Source organism: Vulpes vulpes, unplaced genomic scaffold, assembly GCF_048418805.1.
Source record: "Vulpes vulpes isolate BD-2025 unplaced genomic scaffold, VulVul3 Bu000000642, whole genome shotgun sequence".
Lineage (NCBI taxonomy): Eukaryota > Metazoa > Chordata > Mammalia > Carnivora > Canidae > Vulpes > Vulpes vulpes.
In genome coordinates this window covers 715,379-723,185 of record NW_027325668.1, presented here as the reverse complement: position 1 = coordinate 723,185, position 7,807 = coordinate 715,379, and the positions used below count along the sequence as shown (strand labels likewise).

General features: G+C 38.0%; 1 pseudogene; it reads right to left on the bottom strand.

Annotated features, from left to right (window-relative positions):
• Positions 1–590: 590 nt before the first annotated feature.
• On the bottom strand, positions 591–5,132 carry LOC140596397 (procathepsin L pseudogene; annotated as a pseudogene).
• Positions 5,133–7,807: the final 2,675 nt, after the last annotated feature.

The following is a 7,807-nucleotide window of genomic DNA, read 5'->3' as shown; positions in this document are numbered from 1 at the left end:
CCCCTCTGCCAGAAGAGAAAATACTCTTACCCCACTAGAGCATTTATAGAATAAGAGATCTCTCACAGGTACTTTTTTAATATTTATTTTTTATTGAAGTTTCTTTTGCCAACATATACTATAATACCCAGTGCTGATCCCATCAAGTGCCTTCCTCAATGCTTGACACCCAGTGACCCCAACCCCCTACTCATCTCCGCTTCTGCATTACTTTGTTCATTTCCCAGAGTTAGGATTCTCTCAAGGTTTGTCTCCCTCTCTATTTTTTCCTACTCAGTTTCCCTCCTTTCCCTTATAATCCCTTTCACTATTTCTTATATTCCCCATATGAGTGAAACCATATAATGATTGTCCTTCTCCAATTGACTTACTTCACTCAGCATAATACCCTCTCATCCACGTCGAAGCAAATGGTAGGTATTTGTCCATTCTAATGGCTGAGTAATATTCCATTATTCCACACACATTATATATATATCACATATTATATATCTATCTATCTATCACATATTAGATATATATATATATATATCACATCTTCTCTATCCATTTATATGTCAGTGGACATCATGGCTCATGCCAGTTTAGCTGTTGTGGACATTGATGCTATAAACATTGGGGAGCAGGTGTCTCAGCTTTTCACTGCATCTGTATCTTTGGGGTAACTCCCCAGCAGGGCAATTGCGGAGTCGTAGGGTAGCTCTATTTTTAACTCTTTGAGGAACCTCCACACTGTTTTTCAGAGTAGCTGAACCAGTTCACATTCCCACCAAGTTCCCAACAGTTCCCCTGTCTCCACATCCTCTCCAACATTTGCTGTTTTCTATCTTCTTAATCTTCTTAATCTTAATCTTCTTAATCTTCTTAATCTTCTCACTGGTGTGAGGTGGTATCTCACTGTGGTTTTGATTTGTATTTCCCTGATGGCCAGTGATGCAGAGCATTTTCCCATGTGCTTATTGGCCATGTGTAGGTCTTCTTTGGTGAAATGTCTATTTATGTCTTTTGCCCATTTCATAATTGGATTGTTTGTTTCTTTGCTGTTGAGTTTAATAAGTTTTTTTTATAGATCTCGGATAGTAGCCCTTTATCTGATAGGTCACTTGCAAATATCTTCTCCCATTCTGTAGGTTGTCTTTTATTTTGTTGACTGTTTCTTTTGCTGTGCAGAAGCTTTTTATCTTGATTAAGTCTCAATAGTTCATTTTTGCTTTTGTTTCCTTTGCCTTCATAGATTTATCTTGCAAGAAGTTGCTGTGGCCAAGTTAAAAAAGGGTGTTGCCTGTGTTATCCTCTAGGATTTTGAGGAATTCTCACCTCACATTTAGATCTTTCATCCATTTTAAGTTTATCTTTGTGTATGGTGTAAAAGCATTGTCTAGTTTCATTCTTCTGCACATGGCTGTCCAATTTTCCCAGCACCATTTATTGAAGAGTCTGTCCTTTTTCCTGTGGATATTCTTTCTGGTTTTGTCGAATATTGACCATAGAGTTGAGGGCCCATTTCTAGGTTCTCTCTTCTGTTCCATTGACCTATGTGTCTGTTTTTGTGCCAATGCTACACTGTCTTGAGGATCACAGATTTGTAGTACAGCTTGAAATCCAGCATTGTGATGCCCCTGGCTCTGGTTTTCTTTTTCAATATTCCCTTTGCTGATTCCATACAAATCTTAAGATGATTTTTTCCAACTCTCTGAAGAAAGTCCATAGTATTTTGATAGGGATTGCATTGAATGTGTAAATTTCCCTGGGTAGCATAGACATTTTCACAGTATTAATTCTTCCAATCCGTGAGCATGGAATATTTTTCCATCCCTTTGTGTCTTCCTCAAAATCTTTCAGAAGTGTTCTGTAGTTTTTAGGGCATAAATCCCTTACCACTTTGGTTAGGTTTATTCCTAGGTATCTTATGGTTTTGGGTGCCATTGTAAATGGGATTGACTCCTTGATGTCTCTTTTTTCAGTCTCATTTTAGTTTATAGGAATTCCACTGATTACTATGCATTGATTTTGACTCCTGCCGCATGGCTGAATTGCTGTATGAGTCCTAGCAATCTTGGGGTGGTGTCTTTTGGGTTTTCTACACACAGTAACGTGTCATGTGCAAAGAGGGAGAGTTTGCCTTCCTCTGCCAGTTTAAATGCCTTTTATTTCTTTTTGTTGTCTGATTCCTGAGGCTAGGACTTCTAGTACTATGTTGAATAGCAATGGCGAGAGTGGACATCCCTGTCATGTTCCTGATCTTAGGGGAAAGGCTCTCAGTTTTTCTCCATGGAGAATGATATTTGCTGTGGGCTTTTCATAGATGGCTTTTGAGATGCTGAGGAATGTTCCTTCTATCCCTACACTGTGAAGAGTTTTGATCAGGAATGGATGCTGTATTTTGTCAAATGCTTTCTCTGCATCTATTGAGAGGATCCTATGGTTCTTGTTTTTTTCTCTTGTTGATGTGATCTATCACATTGATTGTTTTATGAGTGTTAAACCAACCTTGCATCTCAGGGATAAATCCCACTTGGTCATGGTGAATAATCCTCTTAATGTACTGTTGGATCCTATTGGCTAGTATCTTGTTGAGAAATTTTGCATCCATGTTCATCAGGGATATTATTCTATAATTGTCCTTTTTGGTGGGGTCTTTGGTTTTGGAATCAAGGTGATGCTGGCCTGTTAGAACAAATTTTGAAGTATTCCATCCCTTTTTATCCTTCAGAACAGCTTTAGTAGAATATTATTTCCTCTTTAAACATTTGATAGAATTCCCCTCAGAAGCCATCTGGCCCTGGAATTTTGCGTCGTGGCAGGTTTTTGATAACTGCTTCAATTTCCTTGCTGGTTATTGGCCTGTTCAGGTTTTCTATTTCGTTTTGTTCTAGTTTTGGTCATTTGTGATTTTTCCAGAAATGCATCCATTTCTTCTAGATTGCCTAATTTATTGGCTTATAGCTGCTCATAAAATGTTTTTTAAAATCATTTGTATTTCCTTGGTATGGTTCTGATCCCTCCTCTTTCACTTGTGATTTTATTACCTTGAGGGTTTTTTTTTTTTTTTCTCTTTAATAAGGCTGGCTAAGGGTTTATCTATCTTATTAATTCTTTCAAAGAACCAACTCCTGTTCTTCTTTTTTTATCTGTTCTGCAGTTCTTCTGGTCTCTGTTTCATTGAGTTCTGCTTGAATCTTTATTATCTCCCCTCTTCTGCTTGGTGTAGGCTTTATGTGCTGTTCTTTCTCCAGTTCATTTAGGTGCAAGTTTAGCTTGTGTATTTGAGTTATTTCCAGTTTTTTGAAGGAGACTTGTATTGAGATGTATTTCCTTCTTGGGACCTCTTTGCTGTATCCCAGATTTTTTGAATGGTTGTATCTGCATTTTCATTAGTTTCCCTGAATCCATAGATTCTTCTCTAATTTCCTGGTTGACCCATTCATCTTTTAGTAGGATGCTCTTTAACCTCCATGTGTTTGAATTTCTTCCAAATTTCTTCTTATGACTGAGTTCTAGTTTCAAAGCATTGTGGTCTGAAAATATGCAGGGGGGCAATCCTATCTTTTGGTATCGGTTGAGACCTCATTTGTGACCTAGTGTGTGGTCTATTCTGGAGAAAGTTCCATGTGCACTTGGGAAGAATGTGTATTCAGTTGTGTTCAGTTAGAAAGCTCTGTAAACATCTGTGAAATCCATCTGGTCCAGTGTATAATTTAAGGCCCTTGTTTCTTTGGTGATGTCATGCTTAGAAGATCTGATATTTACTGACAAGGACTGTGTTGAAGTCTCCTACTATTAGTGTATTATTTTATTTTTTTCTTCCTCTACTTATTGAATTAAAATTTATTTCAAAAGGTAAAGTTTATATATCCTTTGAATAAATAAGAAGTCAAAAATTTTAGAATTAAGTAATAAGTCTTCAACATTATAAAGCCATATATAGCAGTAATTAAAGTAGTGGTAATGTCACAGAAAATGATAAAAATGTCACAGAATTCAAATCACAACTTGGATTCTCAATGATTCAAGTGTCTTATCTTACACAATAAGAGTTTGGTCAATTTTAAGATAAACTTCCTCCAGATATGCTGTCCTCAAGTCCTCTAATCTTGTGGTCCATCAGCTCACACAATGGGATAGTTGGTTGCTGTGGCAATTCTACAATGGTTGTTCTGGTCTTAGGCCATTTTTATATAGCCATTCCAGCCCCATTCTGGACCCCAACTGTTCTTGATAATCCAAAATTTATTATTTGAGTCTGTTCCTACAAAGCCATAGCCAGCCACCCGAACACCATGATCTAGATCTTTGCAGCTGCAGTCTGGATCAAATTAAATGCCTGCTTTGTAGAACTGGAAATGCCTGCATCAGTAGCAACAGAGATGGGCCCTAGAGTTGCCACTGCCTTCATTAGGGTCTTTTCCCATTGAGGGAGGTCCATGAAGCCAGTGTCATTGGCAGCAGAACACTCAGTCTTGTCGTTACAGGTCTCTATGTCCTTTCCAAGATATGGATAAGATTCCTCTGAATCTAGGCCTCCATTGTCTTTAACATGATGAAAGGTGTTATCCATCAGGCCACCACTGCAGCCCTCATTGCCTTGAGCCTTAGAGCAGTCCACCAGGTTCTGCTCACTCAGTGGCACAAGTTTGCCTGTTTTCCGGAACATCTGTCTTTTGAGGGCACCAGTTGCACTAAAAGTCCAACAAGAACCACACTGACTCTGATTCTGCACAGGAGTTACGTAACCTTTCTCTCTCCAGTCCACAGATTTGGGGATCTCAGCAAAGATAGGTTCTTGGAACACTTTCCCTTTCTTGTGCTTCTGGTTTTGAAAGTCATTCATCACCTGCCTGAATTCTTCATTGGTCATGTCACCAAAGGTATTCATCGCCATTGTGAAGCCATGTTTCCCTTGGCTATATTCTCAATTATGCAGTTCAATCATTTTCATATTCTCCCACACTGCTCTCCTCTATCCTTCTTCATTCATGCCATATAATCTGTGCATTGCCTTCCACTGGTACCATTATGCATTTAAGCTTTCATCGAGTTTTGGAGCTGCTGAGGCTATTCACAAGCAAAGGGCAGTCAAGAAGAGTGAACAATTCATGTTTCAAAAACCTGCGGCATCCACAGCTGCGCAGGTGCACCCCACGGATCGCCAAGGCCCATGAGTCTAGTGTATTATTTTCTAAGTATCTCTTTACTTTGGTTATTAATTGATATACTTGGCATTATTAATTGATATACTTGGCATCTCCCACATTAAGAGCATACATATTCATGATTGGTAGGTCTTCTTGCTGGATTGATCCTTTAAGTATGATATAGTGTCTGTCTTCATCTCTTACTACAGTCTTTGGGATAAACTTTAATTGATCTGATTTGAGGATTGCTACCCCAGCTTTCCTTTGAGGAGCATCTGAATGGTAGATGGTTTCCACTCCTTCATTTACAGGCTGGAAGTGTCCTTAGGTCTAAAATGAGTCTTTTGTAAGACAGAAAATAGATGGGACTTTCTTTTTTATCCAGTCTGATACCCTGTGTCTTTTGATGGGATCATTTAGCCCATTCACATTCAGAGTAACTATTGAAAGATATGAATTTATAGTGTTATCGTAATACCTATTCTGTCCCTGTTTTTGTGGATTATTTCCTTGAGCTCCCTCTTTCTTTTACAGGGTCCCCTTTAATATTTATTGTAGAGATGGTTTGGTGGTCACATAGTCTTTCAGTTTCTGCCTATTCTGGAAGCTCTTTTTCTCTCCAATTCTGAATGAAAGTCTTCTTATTTAGGACCCTGAATATATCCTGCCAGCCCTTTCTGGCCTGACCGGTCTCTGTGGAGAGGTCTGCTGTTAATCTGGTATTTCTCTCCATATAAATTAAGAATCTCTTTTCTCATGCTGCATTAAGAACTTTCTCTTAAATGTTTGGGAAAAATCAGAAAGGGAGACAGGACATAAGAACTCCTAACTCTAAAATAAATTTATTATCAAAAAAAGAATTTTCTCTTAATCTTTGAAATTTGCAAGCTTCACTATTAAATGTGAGGTGTTGAATGGTTTGTATTGATTGGGGTGGGGGGAATCTCTAACTCTTGGATCTGAATGCTTGTTTCCCTCCCCAAATTAGGGAAGTTCTCAACTATGGTTTGTTCAAATATACTTTGTGGTCCTGGGATCCCTGGGTGGCGCAGTGGTTTGGCGCTTGCCTTTGGCCCAGGGCGCGATACTGGAGACCCGGGATCAAATCCCACATCAGGCTCCCGGTGCATGGAGCCTGCTTCTCCCTCTGCCTATGTCTCTGCCTCTCTCTCTCTCTCTCTCTCTCTCTCTCTCTCTCTCTCTGTGTGACTATCATAAATAAATAAAAATTAAAAAAAAAATTTTATACTTTGTGGTCCTATCTATCTCTCAGTCTCTTCTGGAGTCAAATTATATGTAAATTCTTCCTTATCAAGCTATCATTTATTTCCCTAACCCTTTCTTCATTGGCTCTTAATTGTTTTTCTCTTTTTTCCTCAGCTTTCTTCCTTACCATCAACTTGTCTTCTATGTCACCCATTCTCTCTTCCACCTCATTAACCCTAGCAGTTAGGAAATCCAGTTTGGATTGCATCTCATTTAATCTCTTTTTAATTTAGGCCTGATTAGATCTCACTTCTGCAATAACAAAGTCTCTAGAGTCCTTTAGGCTTTTTTCCAGAGCCATCTGTAGCTTTGTATTTGTACTTCTGAATTGACTTTTTGACATTGGATTTAAATCCAAATTCTGTAACTCTGTTATTGGTTCTTTCTTTTTTGGTGAATTCTTCCTTCTAGTTACTTTATCCAGTGCAGAGTGGCTGTATGAGTGGGTTGAAACAAAAATATCAACCACACCCTAAGTAAAATATACCCTAGATGATTCCGAAGAGGTCAGAGACCATAAATAAATAAATAAATAAATAAATAAATAAATAAATAAATAAATAAATAAATAAAACAGAACAACATAAAACAAAAGGATCACTAAAGTGAAAAACAAATTTTAAAACAAATTAGTAAAAATAAAGGGCCAAAAACCACAGAGAATAAGAAAAAGAAAGTAAAAAAGAGAAAAAAGGGGGGGGCGGGGGATGGTGGTGGTGAATAAATGATAGTGGAGATAATGTAGTCTACCTGAGGGGTCCTAGAGGGTATTCCTCTTGGTTTTGAGTGTATTTTGTTCTGTATGTTAGAGGATGCTCTATCCTAAATTTATATATACCATCAATACTTATTTAAGGCCCCAACTTTGAACACCAAAACAAGATAAAAGAGGGGGGCGCAGAATGGGAAGGAAGAGAGAATATAATCTCACAGAATGAATCAGCACATTATTCCACTTGTTTCTGGGTGTATGTTGACGTGTGTTAAAAGGTATTAACTTACACCATTGTAAAACAAAACGAGGCAGAATAAACAAGAAACAAAAACCCATAACTCATATATCTCCCAAAATTAAATTATGTTGAAGGGAATCCAGAAGTGAAAAATACATCTAAGACATATAATTGTAGAAATATGAAAGTCAAAAAGGAAAAAACTTAAAAATGAAGAGGTGGTAAAATATTATAGTTAAGGTGGGAAAAGAGAAAAAATACTGGAGATTTTTAGTCTAATATGAAAATGAGTCATAATGGAAAAGGGGGGGAAAAGGGGCCCTCTAGTTCTAGATTCTATTTTCCCTTGATTTTCCCTCAGTCATGGAGATTTCAGTGCTGCTTGGTCAATAAACTTGCTCTTCCCCAGTTCTTCCAGCTGGTCTCCTGGGGGAGGGGCCTGCTGTGCTGATT